Source organism: Rhagoletis zephyria, unplaced genomic scaffold (assembly GCF_001687245.7).
Source record: "Rhagoletis zephyria isolate East Lansing unplaced genomic scaffold, Rhagoletis_zephyria_1.1 Rzeph_scaffold_01014, whole genome shotgun sequence".
Classification (NCBI taxonomy): domain Eukaryota; kingdom Metazoa; phylum Arthropoda; class Insecta; order Diptera; family Tephritidae; genus Rhagoletis; species Rhagoletis zephyria.
Window position 1 is genome coordinate 28032 of NW_016158098.1, and position 24273 is coordinate 52304.

The following is a 24273-nucleotide window of genomic DNA, read 5'->3' on the forward strand; positions in this document are numbered from 1 at the left end:
TTTGTCGATACGCTCGTTAGTGTAGCTGCCTATTTATACTTGCTTATCTCAAATGCCGGTTCTCCGATACTTAATCTTTTTATTGATTGAGTGATTTTTAGCGTTCTTTGGTGTACACTTGATAATTTTGATAATTTGAAATAATTTCTCTCAGCGTAATACTAAATCGAGTACTAAATTATCTGCGTCTGCGTTACAACAACCATAAAATTACTTTAAGAGCGCATCAATTGAATCTTGGAAAAATTAAAATATGCGCACTGCAATACATATTCTACATAATTTTCCATTTCCCTTACTAATTTCATAAAATTTTGCTACAGCATTAGATCTTCACATTTGCCGCGCTGTTTGTTGTACTTCCTTACAATTGTCGTTGCACTTCAATTTCCTGCCACCCATTTTCTGTGTGCCAATTCCAAATGCAATGCGGCAATTTTATTGCATTGAAACGCCAACTTGAATGCAATGCGTATGAGCAGCCGAGGGCTCTGCGGTGGCAACAGAGTGCGGGCGACGACTAAATTAAATCAAATAAAAGTTTTTAGAAATTAAAAGAAAATGCGGGGGAAAATCAATTGAAGAACAGAACTATCAACAAGACAAGATATCGACTAACATTTCCGCAAGCACGTATGAGAGAAGGTGTATTTGTTTGTTTTGTACTTGGATATACAAATGTATGTATGTGGATTTGCAACAAAAAACGTCAACTAGAGTTGAAACCCTGCAGGGAAAATCTGAGATAATGAAATGTTTTTTCTTTTAGAGGTACGGAATTGTTTTAGGCAAAGAACATAGTGACGCGACAAAGAGAGCGACAAGAAATTTTCGGATAATAGCGAAGAAAGAGACAAGAAACGTCAAAACATAGTGAAGCAACAGTCAGCTCAGAAAGCAACGAAAACAAGTTTTTTTGTTTTCGTCGCTATGCTCTTTATCGCTTTTCGTTTCAAGCTCGGAACACTTTGACGACTGCAACTTCACGACGTAACGACAGCGACATCATTTTGTCCACAAATGTCGCCTTGAAGCCAGCTTCTTAAACATTTTGAAGACCTCAGCGACATAGCAAACAGCTGATTTTAAAGTTTGATATTTTGGTATATTTATTTCACAAATTGTGTATTTTTATTTAAGTAAATAAGAAAAACATGAACAATCAAGAATATGTGATTAATTTTGCGACAATTTATTTTTGCAGCACTACATCTACTCATTGTCGCCGGCAAAATTAGAAATAGATTTAATTTGGCGACGTCGACAATTGCAGTCCTGCAGCCAAGATGTCGTGCTGTCGTCAAAATAATTGTGTCCGTAAGAACGTGTGTATTTAAAATTTGACAGATGCTGCTTGTCGCTTGCTGTCGTCAAAGTGTTCCGAGCTTCAGTGTGTGCTGCCATATTGAAAAATAAAGGATTGTTTTTGTCGCTATTATCCGAAAATGTCTTGTCGCTCTCTTTGTCGCGTCACTATGTTCTTTGCCTTAGTGAACAATCTTTTGTATCCCTGTTGATACTTTAAAATGAACAAGCGTTTGACTAGTACTTAAGCCAGCAACATCGTGGAACATCTGCCAATTGGAATTACTAGTTTGTTGCCAGGCCTATAAATACCGCTACGTGCTTCATCCTTGAACCGTCTAAGTGCCAATGTACCTGGGATCATGGGAATCCAGTCTGTCCAGTCAGATATTTTTGCTCGCAACACAATCGATATTAATATCGATATCTTTATTGCTCTCGATATGTATACCGATAAAGTTATCGATAACTTCACAAAATCCATACTTCAATGGTAAAATAATCAACATTAGCTATTACGGCAAAAGCAACGCTAACATAAAAGAGTATGTATAACATCGATAATATATCGATAATTATTGATATGTTTGTGATAACACCAGTCCAATATTGTAAAGTACAACTAAAAATTAAAAGATACGNGTTTTTTTGTTTTCGTCGCTATGCTCTTTATCGCTTTTCGTTTCAAGCTCGGAACACTTTGACGACTGCAACTTCACGACGTAACGACAGNAGGAATCCAGTCTGTCCAGTCAGATATTTTTGCTCGCAACACAATCGATATTAATATCCATATCTTTATTGCTCTCGATATGTGTATCGATGGGTACATTCTTTTCATATGTATGTGAAAAATGTATCGACAATATGTAACATATAATAATATATCGATAACTATACCGATAAAGTTATCGATAACTTCACAAAATCCATACTTCAATGGTAAAATAATCAACATTAGCTATTGCGGCAAAAGCAACGCTAACATAAAAGAGTATGTATAACATCGATAATATATCGATAATTATTGATATGTTTGTGATAACACCAGTCCAATATTGTAAAGTACAACTAAAAATTAAAAGATACGCATTTTCGAATGACGGAAAAATTTTCCTACAGGGACTGTATGAANTGTGCTGCCATATTGAAAAATAAAGGATTGTTTTTGTCGCTATTATCCGAAAATGTCTTGTCGCTCTCTTTGTCGCGTCACTATGTTCTTTGCCTTAGTGAACAATCTTTTGTATCCCTGTTGATACTTTAAAATGAACAAGCGTTTGACTAGTACTTAAGCCAGCAACATCGTGGAACATCTGCCAATTGGAATTACTAGTTTGTTGCCAGGCCTATAAATACCGCTACGTGCTTCATCCTTGAACCGTCTAAGTGCCAATGTACCTGGGATCATAGGAATCCAGTCTGTCCAGTCAGATATTTTTGCTCGCAACACAATCGATATTAATATCGATATCTTTATTGCTCTCGATATGTATACCGATAAAGTTATCGATAACTTCACAAAATCCATACTTCAATGGTAAAATAATCAACATTAGCTATTACGGCAAAAGCAACGCTAACATAAAAGAGTATGTATAACATCGATAATATATCGATAATTATTGATATGTTTGTGATAACACCAGTCCAATATTGTAAAGTACAACTAAAAATTAAAAGATACGCATTTTCGAATGACGGAAAAATTTTCCTACAGGGACTGTATGAAACGTAAGACGAAAAAAACATAAGACACCGAACAACAACACTTACAGTGGCGTCAGTCGTGAATTGAGGCGCGGCAAAAAAGCAAAATAAAAAAACGAGAAAAAATACAAAAAAAAAAAANTTCACTGTGTGCTGCCATATTGAAAAATAAAGGAATTTTTTTGTCGCTATTATCCGAAAATGTCTTGTCGCTCTCTTTGTCGCGTCACTATGTTCTTTGCCTTAGTGAACAATCTTTTGTATCCCTGTTGATACTTTAAAATGAACAAGCGTTTGACTAGTACTTAAGCCAGCAACATCGTGGAACATCTGCCAATTGGAATTACTAGTTTGTTGCCAGGCCTATAAATACCGCTACGTGCTTCATCCTTGAACCGTCTAAGTGCCAATGTACCTGGGATCATGGGAATCCAGTCTGTCCAGTCAGATATTTTTGCTCGCAACACAATCGATATTAATATCGATATCTTTATTGCTCTCGATATGTATACCGATAAAGTTATCGATAACTTCACAAAATCCATACTTCAATGGTAAAATAATCAACATTAGCTATTACGGCAAAAGCAACGCTAACATAAAAGAGTATGTATAACATCGATAATATATCGATAATTATTGATATGTTTGTGATAACACCAGTCCAATATTGTAAAGTACAACTAAAAATTAAAAGATACGCATTTTCGAATGACGGAAAAATTTTCCTACAGGGACTGTATGAAACGTAAGACGAAAAAAACATAAGACACCGAACAACAACACTTACAGTGGCGTCAGTCGTGAATTGAGGCGCGGCAAAAAAGCAAAATAAAAAAACGAGAAAAAATACAAAAAAAAAAAAAATGCCGCTGATAAGCGTCGGCAACAACTACAACTAAAACCCACAGCGATCCAAGTCTGATATGATAGCGAATGTGTGTGTGTGTGTGTACAAATGTATGCAGCGAATGAGTGACTCGTACAGGGTGACTTTATAGCGAGCTGTTGGCTAGATAAGCGTCAATGCGCTGGGAGATGCTTATCTATGGCCTCAACACATATACACATACATTCGTATGTATGTACTGCATAACTAAGTTTGCATGTAGATTAGATGCATATCTACCTTAGGGTGGTCTAAAAAAGTAAAGTCGGAATTTAAAAGAAAAAAAACGGGTATAATTTCTGCTGGTATAGAACAATCCTAGGAGAGAGAGCATTAAAATACCGACTATAATTTTATACAAGCATTATTGGGCCACCCTATTTTACCTATACAAGTACATTTGCACTTTTGCTACTTGTTTAAATATGCAAATTACTTATGTTTATATGTATGTATTTTTCGGGTACTTGTACTCTAGAAAAATGAACCAAAAATGGCGGTAGCCGCTAAATCGAAGAGGCACGTACATACATATGCACTTCTCTCAACCACCGGTTACATGCGTTTTTTTTTGTTGGTTGTTTTATATATTTTTCCTCTACTAGTTTTTAGCACTCGAAAGTTTATAAAATACATATTTTACTCGCTACTAAAGTAGCAGCAGCTACTATACAAAGAGAGTAGTAGTAAGTCACTGGCATTTAGTCGCTTAAATTATCGCATGCTTGGCTGAGCAGATAGTCAGTAGAGTAATAGACATTATTTTATGTTTGTTCGTTTACCATTTGCTGCGCGACTGTTAGGCTGTTTATCTGGGTATCTGCCTGTCTATCTGTCCGCCTGTCTGGCTGGCTGTCTATCGGTCTGTGTATCTCCCATGCTTTACCATATATCCCATATATGTACAAATGTGTGCTCACTGACTGCGTGCAATGCTNCTTACCATATATATCCCATATATGTACAAATGTGTGCTCACTGACTGCGTGCAATGCTGTAAGCGCATTGTTGCAATGCCTGGCGTCTACACTTCTCTCTATGTACATACTCGCTGCTTTGCTGACGGTACACCATGGCGTATGATTGACCTTTGCATGCGCGCTTATCATTGAGTGCTTCCTCTATTCGTTTGTTTGTGATGCGCAGCTGATTTTGTGTGCGTGCTTACGTGCGCTTCGCCTGACTCAATGACTCGCTGATTGAGTGACTGAATGACTCTTTGACTGAGTGACTGACTGACTTGACTGTCTGCCTACGTTGCCGACAACCACAAAAACACAACAAATGCAAGATGAGAGTAATACTCGTACAAGCTAAAAGCATTCATCATTCCGGTGCCTTACTTGCTTGCAATTATCTATGTACATGGCTTGGTGCTTGCAGACTGGTGCTATGAGACTAATACGCTTTTTATTTTACTAGCTACTACTTTTTTTTACAGTTTGTAAAATATGTATTACTAGGCTCATATAAAATCATNAACATGGCTTGGTGCTTGCAGACTGGTGCTATGAGACTAATACGCTTTTTATTTTACTAGCTACTACTTTTTTTTTACAGTTTGTAAAATATATATTACTAGGCTCATATAAAATCATAACATAATAATTAATTTTTATGCGATTTTAGACAGTTTTATAAAAGGTGGATCACCGCTTGCTGCTTGAGATAAAAAGTTTTGGCTCGTAGTTTTCTTCTATGGCTACGGTTTTAGGTCATCCGAGCTGAAATAGGACAAAATGTATATACTTTGCGATTGAAGAGCCATCTCATAGCTACCTTTCCCTAAGGGTAGAAGTAGTTTGACTGAGGCTTCTTAGTAGCCTCATCTTGACTTCTTGAACCGCCCACGTTTAGCTCCAGAGTAAGCGTAGCTGCGGTTAATGTTTCCAGTCCTTTGGGTGACATAAATCCCAAATCACAGGTAAAGCTTGCCCTATGCCTAATTTTTAATTTGGGAGATCAGATCCTGATCGTTACACCTGCAACAGTAGCCTCTATTAATTTGCTGTCCAATTGCCTCCATTGTTCTGGCGTAATCTTTTCATATGAGTGGTGTCAGCGCCAGATCGGGTGTCGTTGGGCCATTTCACTAACCTTCACCATCATCTTGGAGCAAACTGGTTGTTCAAAAGGACTGGCTGTAGTCTGTGCGCAAGATCGTCTAGCATCAGGTTTTTGTTCTTTTGTGGACCACTTCCCTTAGGTTCTTCGCGAAGTTTATATTTTCTATTGCAGGTACTCCCAGTGCATGACAAGTAGGATTTCAAATCTATGCCTACATAATCTTCATAACTTTTGGGGAAACTAAGGATCAGTAAGGTATCCATTAGATAAACTTACCAAATGATTTTTTTCTTTATTTTTCAACTTTAGATATCTTCAATTGCTGTCTTTTTTCAAAGTAGTGGGTTTTTTAAATTAAATAATTTTTTTTTAACTTTTTTTCAGTTTTTTGGTAAAAATATTTTTTAATAATTTGCGAAATATTTAAACACTTGCTCGAAGTTTTTAGCTTTGGCTGATTACATTTAACATTTTTAAGACCACAAGACTATTTTAAAGCAATGATTTGCAGATACAAATTTTTGATGAAAAAATAAAATTTTTTGAACTATAACTTTTTTTAATTCTCTAAACTTAAATTTGTTTTTTTTTTCTGTTCTCCTAACTTTTACTTAAAAGTTTTCACCGAAACCAAAAATAAAATTAGGAGAACAAATTTAAAAAAAATTTTAATATTTTTGTTTTATAAAATTTAAAACAATTTTAATTAAAAAAATTTATAAAATAAAAAATACTTCTAAAAATTCCCCCAAATAGTTAATTGTTATTCAAGCTATTCTTCAATCCAATTAATTTTAATCATTTAAACGCGGCTTTTTATAGCGTCACTTTCTTTTTTTTCTTGCTAACATTTGTACGAGTGCAGGAAAACCTTCCTTGGCCCGCCTCTTTCAGGTACATACTTAAATGCGCTCATACACCATCATTATCTCTGCTATAATTTTGTTCCACCAACAACCACACTTCGACTCGAATTGCTTTTGTAGTATGCTTTTTTTACGTATCTCTCCTTCTATGCCATCTTCCCCACGGTTCCAAATGCATTTCGTTTGCTTGCATGTTTTGTTTGCCATTTTCTTCTTCACATTTTGTTGCCATCTTAGCGGCTTGCCACAGGCATTTTCATTTTCTGTCTGATTTGTTAGCGTTTTCATTGCCTGCGTCCTTTGTGCTCCTTCCTGCCGCTACTTCTTCGCAAATAAGTACATATTTATACTCACTTCCGTATACATACATAAATACACATTTTCTTGCAATAGCACAAAATGACTATGCATTTAAGTAACTACTGTCTCTCGTTATGTACATTTGTGTATGTGCACTTCCTTCCGGCACCGACTGCCATTCCGCACTACACTTTTCTGACATTGAAGTACCAATTCAACAAGAAAATTTTCATGTATCCTTCAGCGATCTTATACATGCGCTTTTTCCTTCCTCTCCTTTGTATTCGTTGGGGTTTTTAGCTGCCAGCCACAACTCATTCTAGAATCCTTTGGTGTTTCTTGCCCTTGTCTTAGCAACGTAGCAACATAGGTAAGCACACATACATAGTTATCTTCGCTTATCTGCTCGCTTCCTGCCCTTGCCTTGCTTTGCCTTTCATTCACTTTCCCATTTGTTTACGCTTTCCACGCTCACTCACTCTGTTGCTGCCTCATTTATTATTCGGCTGCATTAGCGCTTTTGCTTGTAATTTTGTAGCAAGTCGTCGATTGAGGGTTAGGGCCGCTAGCCCCTTTTAAGTGCATCCACTCGTACTTGTATCTACTCCTGCCAGGCTGCTGCCTCCTTGCTCCCAGTGATGGTGGTGGCGCTGACCTTCGCTCGCTATTGCAGTTGCTAGTCGCTGCCTCATCGGTTGCTTCAATGTCTGACTGTCTGACTGCCTGCCTGCCTAGCCGCCTTTTCACTCGTCTAATTTGTTGTGGTTTGTTACATTGCACATGCTGGCCTGACGGGTGGTGGCTGGCCAAGGTATCATCAGCCTTCCTGAAGGTAACTCAAACGCCACTCAACCGCTGAAAGGTTAGTACATACATTGTATTGGCATAATGAGGGCAGCAAGATTTTCGGTAGCGTCATAAATAATTAATACAGCCAACTGTTGGCGCCTTTGTCGTGTCTAGTTCATCCCCACATTTGCTTTCTTTTATGGGAGTGGTTTTGCTTAAATTATATTTACTTTGGGGCAAGCAATCGATTCGCGCGCCCAAAATAGCCATTTGGCGCCTTTTTATTACTAATTTTTTTTAAATTTTTTGCCACTAAATATGGACAGGTGTTGAAGCAGTTATAATTGAAGNCTATGGGAGTGGTTTTGCTTAAATTATATTTACTTTGGGCAAGCAATCGATTCGCGCGCCCAAAATAGCCATTTGGCGCCTTTTTATTACTAATTTTTTTTTAATTTTTTGCCACTAAATATGGACAGGTGTTGAAGCAGTTATAATTGAAGTGATGGCGGCATATTTCGGCGAATATTAACAAATTCATGGGCAGGTCGTGAAACTGCTGAGTTCAACGAGTCTATTGGTAAATAAATTATTTTTGGGTTAGTTTAGAGAAGTGCAATAGAAGTGTTGTTGGTTTTGAGATTTTTTTTGTCCTAAAAGATTTCTATATAGAAAAGTAACTTTTTCAATATTCTAAAATTGTTCGATAAAAACTCTAAACGAACAAGTAATCACACCACAGCTTTGTTTTTCAGGGATTTCATGAATGGGTCGATTATTTTGTTCTGCTAAAATTTTGTGCAATTTTCAACCAGTTTATGGCGCAATTTTTCTTACATAGTGTTTTATTGGTCTCCTATAAATATGTAGTCCGCTCTACCATCAGGCTTAGGAACATTCGGTACTCCTTCAACTTGGCGTTAGGCCAGTCGGTGATCTTTGAAACTTCGACTATCAATGCCGGGTCCGAGAGTTGGAGACGGGGTTTTTTTTGACAAGGACTCTCCGTTAATCTCAAATTATGGCTTTCATATTTTTGCAGCGCGTTTCAAGCAGAGGCGGTCTGCTTAAAGTACGAGTGTCTTCGGAATACCACCAGAAGAGCATATTTCGACTCTGACAGCCAAGTGCCAATTAGGGGTCTAGGATCACTTGTGGTGCAATCGATACTGGTCAGGCAATGCCTAACTCTGTCTGTCGCCTTGGATTACTTAAAAAATTTGCTTCTACGACACAGCGACATTACGGAAAACTTTATGGCTGGGCATAACACCTTCAGGGTTTTCCCTCCTGATGGAAGATATAGGACTTTATGTGGCAAACTCTTGACTGATCATCGAAAGAAGAGCTTTTAGCCGGTTCAGCGAAGGCTTGGTGAAGACACCGGCATGTATAGTTTTCAAAAACCTTTTAGCCGGTAGTCGGCTGCAGCCTGTCAAAAGAGTTTCTATGAATAGCTGATTATCACGCTCGGTCCTAACAGAACTTTTGGCAGTGCAATGTCTAATCTGTGGTACGAATCAACATCGTTTCAGATACCCTTTGCCCCAACCGTGGGGCAACTGAGAAGGTAGAAATTTTAACTTTGAAAAGTCTACCTTACATGCATAAATAGGTGGTAAATACTTTTTCAAGTGGATATCTGGCATTGTTGCTCGACATTCATTCATTCTAAATAGATACATATGTATTTTGTTTATTTTTAAATTTCTTGTTGTTATTTTCTGCTTTTTGTCACACCTTTTGCTGATGACACGTATTATGTGTGCACACTAGGGTGGTAAAAAAAAATGGTTGAGGCAAAGGTTTAATGCTCTCAGCCACTAGGATTGGTTTTTTTTATTTATTATTTTGAAATCAAAAAATATTTTCCATTTATATATTTTATATGCGAAAAAAAAACAATTTTTCGTAGAAATGGTATAAAATTCTAGAAAACCAATATTTTTCGAACTCTGTTTCTCTTCAGCAGACTTCCAGTAATAATACCCCCAATTGCTTATTTAACCATTTTTTAATATTGACCATTTTTATTTTCATAGGTTCTCCAAAAGCCCAATAAATGCAGTGGGGAACCCGCGAAAAATCGTTCGTTTTAAAAATATGAAAAATAAAAATTTATTAATTTTCAAGAATGCTATACCATTTCAGTGACGGCTAAATATTTTTTGATTTCAAAATAAAAAAGCAGGGGTGCATATATTTTTCTCGGTATAGGGCAATCCTAGAGGAGGTGAGACCACCCTAGTGCACTCTCATGTCAGTATGTAATATATATGTATTTTTGTTAAAGGTTGTGGCGTCAACTAAACAACCTATCATTCAACCATCCATCCATCCATCCATCCATCCAACCATGCATAATGCAAAAGCTAGCGATGTACATATTTGGCCAATCGACGTACATATGTGCTCATACGTAATATTGTCATTGCCATTTAGACAATACACACACACACACATATGTACATGTAGACGACACATGTCCATAAATATGGTCACATTTTTTAAAATATTGTAATATCGATCGTTTGTGAAAGAGTGAGGTTAAAAATGGCGGCAGCGAAGCGTTTCCAAAAATAAATTGAACGGTGGACACGCGCCATGCCACCGTTCGGCGTTCTCATCATTATGCAGCTGGTTATTATCAGTAATCGTTGCTTTCAAAAATTGGTCTACAGTGGGTCGTGCAAGTGGTGGATACCTTCCTTTTATGCTTAGTGATGAGGCTAGTATCACTAAACGAGCAGCAGAGGTGTAATAATTTGATGCATTTTAGTAATGAAATTTTGATATGAAGTAAACCTACTTGAAGTTTTTATTTCACTAATGAGATTTAGAATAAGGCTGTAGGTGTATACTGCCATTACGGTATATCGTTTATCGATGATGCAACCGGACATAGCTCAGCAGCTCGCATTTTCGATAAAAATCAGAACAAGAATTCTGTGGGGACCAGAGTTTAATAGCCCGTATAATCCTAACCCCAAGTATTTACCGATCTATCGTCAGACTCACTCTCGTCTTGAATCGGACAAACATTTCAGTTCCATAGTTTCATTAAACAGTCTCGGAATTCTCTGTCTTATGCCGTTCGTACAAATTAATTTGTTTACATAACTGAAAACGTAAATATTTACATACATACATATGTACATATGTATGTACGTACAGAAACACATGACATCGAATCTACTTTCGTAATATTTTATTCATTAAATGTGCTTTACGATTATTGACGTAAATATGAAACTGATTTGCATTTCGAAGTAATCTGTGCGAATAATTTTAAAACGTAATTGCGCGAGAAAGGTAGACGGACGGCTAGTAAGCAGGCTGTTTAAAATTAAATCGAAGTTGATAAAAATGCCGACCCAGTGTTGAAAGGAAAGTGTGGCAAAAGGGGTAATGGGTGGATGTGCATATACATACATACAATGTATATGTACAGTGACGAATAAAAGTATTGGCATAGTGATTTTTTCGCAATACAGTGTAATCCGTTTATAATTGACGAGCTTTAGATGGAAACTCTGTTATTATGTACATTTTACCTATTTGTCAAGTCCCAGTTCAAACATATAAAAAAATTTATTCGGTTATAACGGACTCCCCCTGTAATGGACAAAAATATCGGTTGTGTCTTTTTAATAAAAGTTGTAACTGTTACGGTCGCTTATATATTATCCATATTTATATAATACGCGAAGGGGTTTTTTGTCCAGGACAAAACATCTGTACTGTTCAAATTAAAGCGCTTGGTCTGTAAATGTGTAAACTGGTTTTATTTTTTCTAAGAGAGTTGCCACCTCTTGAACAATTAAAATCAAATTATTTAATAATCAATGCCATCATGTCTACACCGTTCGTTCGATCTGCCGAAATGAGGTGTCAAATTAAAAGGCTTGGACTGCATGGTTTTACTTTTTTTGAAAATAGTTGCCACCTTTTAAAAAATTATATTCAAATTATTTAAAATACAAATCGCTTATTACAAAATGGGTATAAATCGAAAAGGTTTTGAAAAGTTTTGTTCCTAGCTAAACTATAGGAGGGTTGCCACCTGTTTATGTATCACCATATGGGTGCCAAACAAAAGAGGTTTCAGAAACTGTAGTTTGAAAATATTTTGAAGAGGGTTCCCACCCAGAGTTGGGCAAAATTCATTCGAATGACGAATAACAAATGAATAAATTGTTTTTCTTGTTATTCGTAAATAATAAATAATTTTGTTTATTCAAAAAAAAATTATTCGAATGACGGATAAATTATTTTATTCGTTATTGGAATAATTATAATCTTCATTAATTATTCGAATAACGAATAAAATAATAATAAAACAAGTAATTTATGTGTATAGATATGTACATATATTTATGTATAAAATGATAACCGTTTTCGTTGTTGCGATTTAACTCAAACCCCTGGATAGATTTAAATCACATTTTCGGAGGTTATTCCATGCGCATAAAGTCCTATTAAAGGCTACTAGAAAAGTCCTTGGTGGCGATGGAGCCGAGTTATTTATAAAAGCCGTATTTATGAACTGATTTCGTTCAAATTCAAAATGTGTTCTTCCTGCATGATGAAAAATACTTATGCGAAAAATGGACCCGCTAGGTGGCGCTGCAGTTGAGTTATTTAGAAAATCCCTATATATTGTACAATCAGGTTGGAATTCATAATGGTGCTGCAGTCGAAATCATTAGAAACCCGATATGGCTGGACTACTTTGTTTTTTATGTTTATATTATACGAATTTACGATGTCTCACGTCGTCATACACCCTAAATGCGACCTTGCATCTACCTCCGCTTGATGAAATTGCTCGGGCGGCCATTGCTGCAGCAGTAAGACTCAAGGAAACCAGCTCTTGGATATTTTAAAAGTGGCGAATCAGCAAGGAAAGTTTCGACCACATCCTTCCAAGAAAGACCACTATTGGCATATCAATGGCCAAATTTTACATCGAGGATTTTTGGCTCTCCTATAATAGAAAACGCACATCTGTGCTCTTCAGCTTCCTTATAAGGACTTTTGTTGGCCTACATGACATAAGACTAGAGGTTGACGCATCGGACCAATGTTGTAGTTGCAAGATCATAGAAGAAGATTACGCACGCTTAGAAAAGATCTCACAAGTGGAAATAAGGCCATCGGTAAAGCTCATGCCATTGAAAGGAATTTTTTCTTGCATATAGCATCAGAGCGCTATTTTTTTGGCAGAAATATGTGTGAGAAGGGTTCTGCTCTTTAGTTGTTCAACCTAAATTAAGAATTTTTACCTTACCCATATTTGGTTTTCAACGCTATTCATGCATTGGCCAACGCAAAAAATCTTATCAGGGGCCGCGAAACCAGAGGGAATGGGCTAGTATTCTTGATAAAATAGTAAAACAGAATTCAGCTAACTCACAATCCTTGATTTAAAATAACGAGTAAATTATTCGCGAGCAATTTATTCACGAATAATTATATTACGGATAAAATTTTATTCGAATAATTATCTAAATAACAATTTATTCGAATAATGCCCAACTCTGTTCCCACCTGCTTGAAATGTCAAATTTAGTTTACCTATTTATACTGAAGTGCATGAAATATCAAAATTAGTTTGAGCGCTAAGAAGGCGGTTTGATTTATTTTTTTTTCGAACTGTATTTAGCGGGGTTGCTACATGTTTGGAAAATCAAAGAGCATTTAATTCATCAGTTAATTCATTAAAATATGTATCGCAATGTCCGGTGAAGGCGAGTTAACAAGGATTAAGCTTGAAAATACTTTTGAAGAAGGCTGCCACCTGTTTGAAAGGTCTAACTCAATTAACTAACACACAAAGTATATGAAATCTTTAGTTTCAATAAGTTGGGTGAATTTAAAAAAAAAAATCTTAATGGGATTAAGAAGCCTTTATTCATCATAACCTTTATTTTGGAGGGCTGCCATTTGGTCAGACAAAAGAGATTTAGGAAGATTTTAGTTGGAGAATACGTTTGAAAAGGAATTTCAAAAATGAGAGATCAAATTAAAAACATTTGGAATATTTTTAAAATTTTTGAAATTCAATTTGGGGCGTTTTAACGCCATGCGGGTTCACTAGTCTTATACTATTTTCCAATGTTGCTTCTTTTATAGTGATTTTTTTCCGATTGGAAAGCCCTAAAGTAACCTTAAATTCTAAGATTCCGCTTGGTAATAGGAGTCATGTCTTAACCTTTCTATCTAATATGGAGTGGATTCACTGGGTACAGCAAAATATCAAATTATTTATTGCAAATGTGAAATTATTTCAACGTGACATAATTCAACTCTGCTTATTCCTATTTGACTACAAATGCTTGGTGTCTTTTGTAAATACATTTAGGCTATACACACAAACATATGTACATACATACAAGTTTCCTGCAATCAATTCATTGAAGATTTTATCAACTGCACGACTTGATAAGCGTAGAAACAAACCTGCATACATACATATGTACATACACCATTGCATATATCTACCAACAAATAGTAAAGAGTAAAAAGAAAAGTTGCAGCTATGTCATGTCTTAGCAACACTGAACCGATCGAAAAATCCCGACCGCCACAATAAATACAAAGCTATACGTTTTTGTAACCACTTAACTAAAAGCTAATAGCAAGAAAACGGCATTTGTGGCAATACTAATAAATTGTAAATACCGGGTGTGGCACGATATTTGCCGCTCTCCGCTGCTGCTGCTGCTGCTATGTATTGCTGCCGCTACTGACTGCTTTTGAAACCCTTAACTTCTTTGTATGCGCCCATCGCCTGGCGGTTGGCTAAACGAAGTAATACACATGTAATGCCATGCCTGCTGAGGAGCTGAACTGAGTGACCGACCACCAGCTGTTGTTTAGGCAACTTTGACGCCGCGTTGATTGGTTATCGTACTGCCAGCTAACCAACAATGTTGCTTGCATGATTACTACCAAGTTCTCTGCTTGCTTTGCTTGCATTTCTTGCTGTCGATGACTAAATATTCTGCACACCTAATTATTAAATGAATTTGTACATACAGTGGTGGCCATATAGTTAGGCACACTACGTTTTTACAAGTTTTGACCTTTTATTTTATTTATTAGCAAAAATATATAAATATACCGCAACGAAAACCAAGTAACGCAATGTTTAAACATGGTACAAGTTCTATGAAAAATCGCCAAATTTCAAAAAATTCTAAAAATTTCAAACTTTTTAACCAGAATTTCCAAGAAAAATTAGGGTATGCAGTACACTTTTGGTATAATATTGTGCAAGTTGCAGGAGGCTAAGAATTCGAGGTTATCAATTCGTCGGAATATTTTTTTTTATGTATATTACTGCATAACTTTGGACCACGTTAACCGATTTCTATAATTCTTTTTTTTCTTTTATTTAAGGAAAGGTGATACCTCAAAGGTGGTTAAATTCCGATCATTAGATCATGAATTAACGGTACTTTTAAATTTGTATATGAGAATTGAAGTCGGTTTTGTTTTTTGCTTAAAAATTACTTGTTTAGATTTTTTTCTGACGACATTGTCTAGCCATATAAATATAAATAAATTTTGAACATACTTTTTTTCGTAACCTCCGTCTTTATAAAAATTGCTTAAAAGCAACGCGATTTTTTAGCAACTTCAAACTTGCACTTTATCATACTAAAGTTTAACACATATCTGCGTATAGTTTTTTTTCTAGCAATTCTGATCAAAAAGTTTGAAATTTTGATGATCACTTCTTGAAATTTGGAGATTTTTCATAAGTCTCGTACAAAGTTTGAGTTACTTGGTTTTCGTTGTAGTAAAGAAACAGTGTCCCGAATCATGAGGCCAGCACTGTACATACTACATATGTACATACATACATATTTTTTCTAGTTTTTTTATTAATGTGGTTTGTAACTTTTTGTTTTTGATGTTTTGTATTTATGTTTAATTTTTTTTTTTGCAGCTTACAAGGGTAACTGAACGCTGCCAAGGCCGACTTGCGTTCTCTTTTTACTAGCGAATGACTACTGCTGAAGCTTGCATTGCATTGACTTGCTCACCCTTTTTTGTTGATAAAATGCAATATTTTTTGCATGAATTTCGTGTGGCAGCGTAGTTGCCGTTTTTGCATTGTCAACTGTTTTTTTACTAATTTAATGTTTAGCAGCCTTTCTCTTTCAAACTTGTCAGTTTTTTCCAGCTAAAAGGGCTAACTGACGGCTTTTGAAGCCAAATGATTTACAACTAGTTTCCAGTGCATCGCACACTCCGAAAATAGAGTTGCCGTTGAGTCTATATACCATCTACCGAAAATTGAACCTTCCAGCGAATATTGGAAAACTTCTGGCATTGCATGGGTTGATGGTTTGATGTGTATCAACGTCAACATCAGTGATCGGGTCAAATCGTTCATTCGCTAATAGAAAGTCATATTTCAAAATGTCAAAAAATACACAAACAAGTTTTATGAAAACAAAATCAAACATTTTTTTTTTGATTTTTTAAGTTTTTTATTTTTTATTCATTATTTTTTTTTTAGTTTTTGTTTGTTTTAATTTATTTTATTTTGTATTTATTGTTTTATTATATTTAAATTTTTTCTTATTTAATTTTTGTTTTGTCATTTTTTGTTTTATTTTTGTATTAATTTTATTTTTTGTAACTTTTTTTAATTTACATTTTTCTTGTGTGATTTTTCTTAGATACATACTTTTTTTGTGATTTTTGGTTTTACTTTTTACATACTTTTTATTGTTTTATATAATTTATTTGTTTATAGTTTTTGTTTTTGTGGATATTTTTTAAATCACGTTTTTTGTGACTCAAATAGTCCTTTTCCGTTGTTGACGTTTAATTTTTTCCTTATGTTTTCGTTCTTTTTCCGCCTTTTTTGGTTTCTCTTTTTTGTTTTTTTTTTTTTGTTTCATGTTTCCGTTTTTAGATAAATTTTTGGTTTATTTTATAGTTATGTTCTGCGTTTTTTTATTTTCCTTTACTTTTACTTTTTTCTTAGCTATTTTGGATTTTTTTCCGTCTGAATTTTCTTTATTTTTTCGGGTTTTCTGTATATTTGGTTTTTATTTTTTGCTAGTTTTTTTTTATAAATGGTTGTTATACATTTTAAAAATGCAGTTTTGTATTTTTTTTTTTGTGGCAACCTTATTTAAACACTTCTCTGTATATACTACATTAATTCAATGCTATGGCAATTTTGTTACGATTGGTCAAATATATGGAAATTTCTTAAGTAGGGTTCACACAATATGTACATTTGCATATTTTGCAGACACAGAGTGGTGTTGTATAGACATTTTTATCGAGAATGAGTCGAAACAACACCTCTGCAACTGTGAAAATGTACAAACTTGTACAAATGTGCAAATCGTGTGATCTCTGCTAGAGGCAAGTGGCAACCCTACTTGAAATGCTCCTTTGGCGGAATTTTTTGCATGCATCTCCTGTTTGCTGCTATTCTAATATTTTATTTTGAGATTTCCATTCGTTGAGTGAGATCTAACCTAAAATAATCGTTTAAAAAAATTTTATATTATAGTTTAAAAACAATGAAACCTTAAAATACAAGTTGAAATGTCACCGTGGAACGAGCCAAATTAATCAGCTGTTTCAACATTTTTTGCAGCACTCATGTTAATATCCGTACCTTCAAGGCTTTTAAGTATTTGACCACTATACGCCATCACTTTGCCACAGCACCAAAATGTACCGTTTCGACACCCTCGCCCGTTTTAGAGTTCCTTTTGGTTATTTTCCTTTTACCAGCTTTCGGCTAACAATAACTGGTTTTGCCATTCTACTTTTTGCTGCAGTAACAACACTCGTTCCTGTTGCTGCAACTATATTGCACTCTCCTCTACATCACTACACTAAACTAAATGTATTGTTTAGGCATTGTGGCTTTTGTGCGTTGTTTTTGTATTTTTTGTATTGATTAAAGACCACTTTAATGTATTAGTGCAACAACAACAACAACAACAACTGTAACAGCAATGGCAGTGGTGCAGCGGCAGCACCATTTGCTGGATGACTTTGACTTGGCTGGATGCATTGTTGCTGTTGAGCTGTCAGTTGTTGTTCGATCGTTTGGTATTTTGCTTTCATGTGCTCAAGTCAATTGTGCTGCTTCTGACATTGTGTTGTTGGTTTATTATTTGTGTACATAGGTACATATGTATGTACCTAGATGCATGCATAGGTGTGCAAATGTTTGTTTTTGTGCTTAGTAGAATTACTAAAGTTGCACGGCTTTCTGTGTATGTAATTTACAGCGTTTGCTGAACGCTACTGAATGCTGTTGAATGATATTATTTTTTACTGGCATTCAGTACCGGTTCCTGTTCACTTACGTTGTTGCTCCTTTGCGGTCAACTTTCAATAGTCGAAATATAATGCAGTCAGCAGCAGTAGCAGCTACAGCCACAGCCACACGACAGCTCTAGCCCCCCTCTTTTGCCTTTTCGTTCCCAGCTGTCTGCGTCTGGTGTGTCTTTCTCCCCAAAGGCCTTACCATGACCGCATTTTAGTTTGTCATTCGCTTGTTCTAAGTAGTTTAAGCTCCTTTCTTTTTCGCCTTCATTTCGTTGTGGTTGCTGTTGCTGCTGCTGGCGTTTGTTGGCAGCTGTGTTACGAATATGAAAGTTGCATGCCACTTTGACTGCATATACATTGTATGTGGTGTTGCACATATATCCCCATATGAATTTATGTAAGTATGTATGTATGTGGAGGCTAGTCAGTATGTATTTGGTTCATAAGCCACCGCTGTTTCGTACAAAACGTTCAAATGTTGCTTGTGCAATGTATGCGTGAGTGCGTGTGTGTGTGTGTGTGTGTCTGCATTTAAAACCTCTCCCGACCCGGTTTTTTCGGTGATCAATGACCGTGCCATTAGCTACAATGAGTTGAGGCATTCAAAAACCGGTCAGCCAGGCAGCAATTAAGGCATGCTTTACTTACTTGTGCTTTTGCCATACGTTGGCTATGTTTCGCTTATTGATTTTCATCTAGTTTACATTGGTATTGTAAGATTTTTGTTTTCCATGTGCTTTCTTCAAATTTGTATGTATGCATATTAAATATCGGTAATTTATGTGCCCTTCTAAAAAGTTAGTTGTTTATTTAAATAAAAAGAAAAAATATATTTTCAAACTATTCTTCCAATATTTTGATCGTTTTTGTAAGTTAATTTACTTTTCTTTAAAAAAAATATTTATTTTCCACACATTCTTACTTCTTTATTTTGATTTTTTTTTAGTTTAGTTTTCTCGTTTAAAAATTTTATTTTTATTTTTTAGAATTTTTTTATTTTATATTTTAGAAAAAATAGTGGTTTTTAAATTTCAAAATATTTAGTAAAAAATTAAACTGAGATTTAAAAAATTCTGAACTTAGAAAAATCCAAGAATTTAAGAATAAATTTTAATAAACTTTAATATAAGTAATTTAAGAAAATAAAATAAAAAATTTTTTGTTTTTAGTAAATATTTATATTAAACTACTTTAATGAGCTTGTGGCTGGTTTTTAATGAAAAATTTGTCAATCAGACCCGTTGTGGGCGAACTAGAGGCTATACAAGATAGTCCTCGTCTAATGACTGTCCCAACAAAATGAAATTTTTTTCTACTCCCACAGTTAACCCAGCAAATAGGGTCTCCATCGTTGGAGAATTGTAGATAACCGCATTAGAAAAATAGTATAATTCTTTAAAATGGGCTTAGACAAGGAAGCGTGTCATATCCCATAGGGCTGAAGTTTTAATCAGCTACATACATAGGTATGTATTTGTGTACCCCGAACGAGGTCGCTTACTCTGCTAGTATGTACATATGTATGTATAAGTTAGCCTGTGGTCAACTGGGTACCTCGTGTGACCATTACGGGTTAATGTTAATTTTTATATCCATTTAAAAAATTTTTTAACACATTTGTCTTAAATTTAAAGAAATTTTTGTTTAAGAAAAACTGAAATATGTACTTATGTATGTAAATTTAAGATCTCTTAAACAAGTGTATTAAATTTCATTTCCTCTTCAATATCTACTACATCTCTGTAAATATGTATATGCACATATAAATAAATATGTATGCATGTAAGTATATATGTTCATATGTATATAGTACTTATTATGCACAGCGTAGGCGTGTATGCGTACGTTCTTGTTTGCAGGCGTAGGTATGTGAGACCACATCAAGAGTCATTGTCGTCAACTAAGGTCACAAGTTTTCCGTTTCATTGCTACTTTTCTCAATCTGATGAATGAATCTTTGCTGGGCGATTGACGGATGGTGGCATTGAAGAACATACACAAATTAAAATAGATACTTATGCATTACACACATACATATGTACATATGTACATACATACTCATGTGTATCTGCCAATGTACACGAAAGGGCAAAACAAGCATAAAATTATTTTAATTTAATTCAATAACTCAATTCAAACATTTGAAATATTAAATTAAAAATAAAAAAGTGAAAAGGAAACATAATTACACAAAATTGTTTCCTCCAAGTTTGCCAAATGCCTTTAGCTTGTTTTAAGAGCTTTTACATTAATGCCATTATTTAGTAATACATATTTGTATTTGGGTATGTTTGTACATTTGTATGTGTGTTTGTATTCTCATGTGTATTTAAATTTTGCATCACCGACTTAAATCACGCTTTGTTGTTGCTGCCATTTTATTTAATTTACAACACACAGACAAACTCATGCGATTTGTGTGTTGTTGGTTTTTGTTTTTTGCTTTTTTGTGTGTTGTTGGTTTTTGTTTTTTGCTTTTTTGTGTGTCAGCAACCTACTTTCAGCTTTGTATGCATTGCTGTCATTTTAATCGGCTTTAACTGTTCTTTTGTTTTGACTGCACGAATTTACTTACAGGCACGCTTTCGTTTTAACTACCTATTCGTTAAATGTTGCAGCGCAACATGTTGCTTAACACGCCTACCTACATATGTGTGTGTAATACACACCATACGAGCCATAGTTCATGACTTGTTCTTTGTCCAGCCTGAAGCCATACTTAACCTTGCAAAAGGATCTTTTGGTCATTTGAGGGCGATTAATGTTTATGTGGGCGTGGTTCACTTAGTTTTATTCTTTGATTTAGCGCGATGATTAATTATTCAGCTTCTGCCTTTGTTTTTTTGCGGGGATACGTATAACACTGAGCGTTAATGCATTTAACAAGTTTTGAAATTTCATGAGTAAGCACTTGAAGTTGTTGCTACTCAAGAATATTATACATATTGAAGGATCTTACTTGCTAATAGTAATTAAATTGAGTTTGTCAGAATAAAGAAAAATGCAAAAAAAAATAAAATAAAATCAGCAATGTTTCTAAACTACAGATGAAGTCAATTACAAAATAATATCTTCATCTAAACTTGAATTTTTCGCCCAACTCACCGATCAAATCGTTATTCGAGAGGGGTTCGCAACCAAAACACCAAATATTTTATTTTTTTTTTACTCTTATCATATTCACCTCTTTTCCAGTTGTACTAATTTTGGAAATTCCCTGATATGTTTATTTTTAGTACTTATTTGCAATTTACCTTTATCCTTATCCTTATCTCTATCAAAGTGTTGTTTTATTTTAATTTGCTTTATTCATTTTGTTTTTATTATTTATGTAATTATTTTTATAATTTTCTTGTTTTATTTCATTTGAATTCATTCACTTGCACTTCCTTTTTTTCTCAACCTTTCTTTGTACGTTTGAAGTGATTTTTCTTGTTATGTGTTTCCATGTTTTTTTTTCGCTCTTTGTTGTTGCATGTATAATTTTGTATTCGTTCAGCTTGTCACATGAATATTGAATAGTTTTGTTTTTGCACTTAAGGATGTAGTATGTCTGTATGTACGTATGTAGCTACACAAGTATGCTTTGTATGGCATTTGTAAGCTAACCACCTCCCCCTGCACTCGCACTCGCACTCAACACTTGACTTTTTGTGTTAATTGTAATCCCTTTCGTTTGTATTTTAACGCAATTAAGCATTTTTGCTTCACTCGCCTACCGACCGCCCGCCTGCTGCACGCGGCAACAGGCCGCCTACATATGTATGTATATGTATAACAGATACTTAATACGAGTACAACTACAATTACAACCAATTATTGCATGTACATACATGCATAATATGTATTAAGAATTTTTTTATATGCACGCGATACAGAGATATTCATGTGCTGAAAATGTGTTAAAATTCATCGAACTGCGAGTGCCTGCCTATGTGCACACGCCCATCCCCCCCGCCCCCTCTGCCTGCCTGCCTGCTTGCTTGCTCACTTGCCACACTTGCTTTGCCATCCACTCCACTGTTGTCGGCGCATTGTGGCACAGAAATCGCTATGAGTCATTCATTCGACTTGACAGTGTACAACAGTAGTAGCAACAAAAAAAAAATCACCCAAACTCGTTGATACTTGGGTATTTGTGTGCGTTGAGCTTTGCGTGAATGGGGGAAAAAGTCGAGTATGGCACTTTTAGCACTTTTGGTGGAGTATGCGGTCGCATATAAATATATCTACTATGTATTTTTTCGGTTTTGCTACTTTATTATGCCATAGGATTCTTTTCCAGTTTTTTTCTTCTACGTCCTCTCTTTTTATGCTTATTATTCTTCTTCTTAGCCCTCGTCATCAGCGTATGTGCCACAAAATGTCAATGTCCTTTTGTTGCCCGCGCAATATCCACGCAACGTTGAAGCCAGCCAACACAGCCATAGTGTTCGCTTGCCGATTCAACTAACTAAGCAGCCACATGGTGTAACTTATAGCATAGACAGACGGCAGAGTTAATACGCATTAACGGAGCAGCTGATCTGATAAAATTGTAGCCTGAGGCGGGATCGAATCCAACGGCCAGCAGATGTTGTTTTATATTTTTTTAGTTCCTTTAATTACTTTATTTTATTTATAGGGCAATTCGGACAGCTGTCGTTTCCAATTGTGGCAACTCTTGAAAGCTCTTTTCTGTCTTACGAAGGACTAATTGAAAGATCTGCTAGCGTTGTTTCGTTTGTCTTTTAGCAATAAGTTTTCTAAAAATTACATTTAATAAAAAAATATTTTTCTAAAAAAAAACATTTAATCTAAAAATTAAAAGAAAATTAAATTAAACAAAATCTAAATTAAAAAGAAAGAAAAATACATGTAATAAAAAAATTACACATAAAATAACAAATTTTATACATAAAATATCCCTCTAAAAATTAAATAAAATTAAAAAATATACATTTTTCATTTTAAGGCAATCAAATCAAAAAATTAAAGAAAGAAAAAAAATGAATTAAAAAAAGCAAGAAAATTTAATTACTTTTAACCAATCTTAGCCAGAATTGCTCTATTAATGTAATCAGAGTTGTGGACATTTTTAATAAAAACTTAACTCTAAACAATTAAATTAACTTGAAATATTATAAAACTAAATAGAACAAAGTAAAATGAAATAATATTAATAATAATGACCTTGGCCCTGCCGAACTCATTTACTTTGTGTGTTTCGTTTATTTATCATTCACAACAGACGCTCGGCTAGCATACATTTTGATAATTAACTCTGTGACTCAATCCGGATCAACTCCAGTTAATTCCCGAGCTGATTTCGAAATAACGCATTGATCCGGATCAGCGCTGCCGTCTGTCTATGCTGTAAGTTACACCATGTGGCTGCTTAGTTGACTCGGCAAGCGAGTACTATTCCTTTCGAATTTTACTTTTAATTTTATGTAGCTTTTATTTTACTTTTTACTTCATTTTGTCATGTACTTCTTGCATATAATAGTTGAATAAAATATTCGTAAATTTTAGCTTTTCCTTTTGCAGTTACTTTTCTGTTTTGACCATTGCCCCCATCGTTGCAATTTTTCAATCCTCCGTTGTCTTTTCGATTGTACTACACTTCTATTCAGCATGTTAACGACTTTGCCTTTTTATTGCAGTTGAATATTTTATATATTTTCTTTACATCGCTCTTCCTCTCCGTATTCTTTTAGTGTCACGTTTCTACAGTGGCAAAATTTTTATTGCAAGCCCGAAAACCTATTGGACTTTATGATTGCAATAATTTTTTGGCTACGTTTGGCGTTCCTATGCATTTTTCGATTTCTTTCCCTTCATTGTCTTTTATCGGCTTATTTTTTACTCCTTACTTATTAGTTACGTTTCGCTTATTTTTTCTTTATAAGCAATAAATTTTTATTTTATTACGGTGTCCTTTTCAACCATTACACTCTTTTCATATCATCATCCGTCTCAAGGATATCGTTTTTCGCTCTCATCATTATTCCCTTCTGCCTTACAATTTCATTTTTTCGACTGCCC

At 34.9% G+C, this 24273-nt stretch overlaps 1 protein-coding gene across 11 annotated transcripts in view; it reads left to right on the forward strand.

The window, feature by feature from the left end:
- The window catches only part of gish (casein kinase I gish), an 86909-nt gene that overhangs the window by 10614 nt on the left and 52022 nt on the right, over positions 1 to 24273 (forward strand). The gene's annotated exons all lie outside the window — the stretch shown is intronic.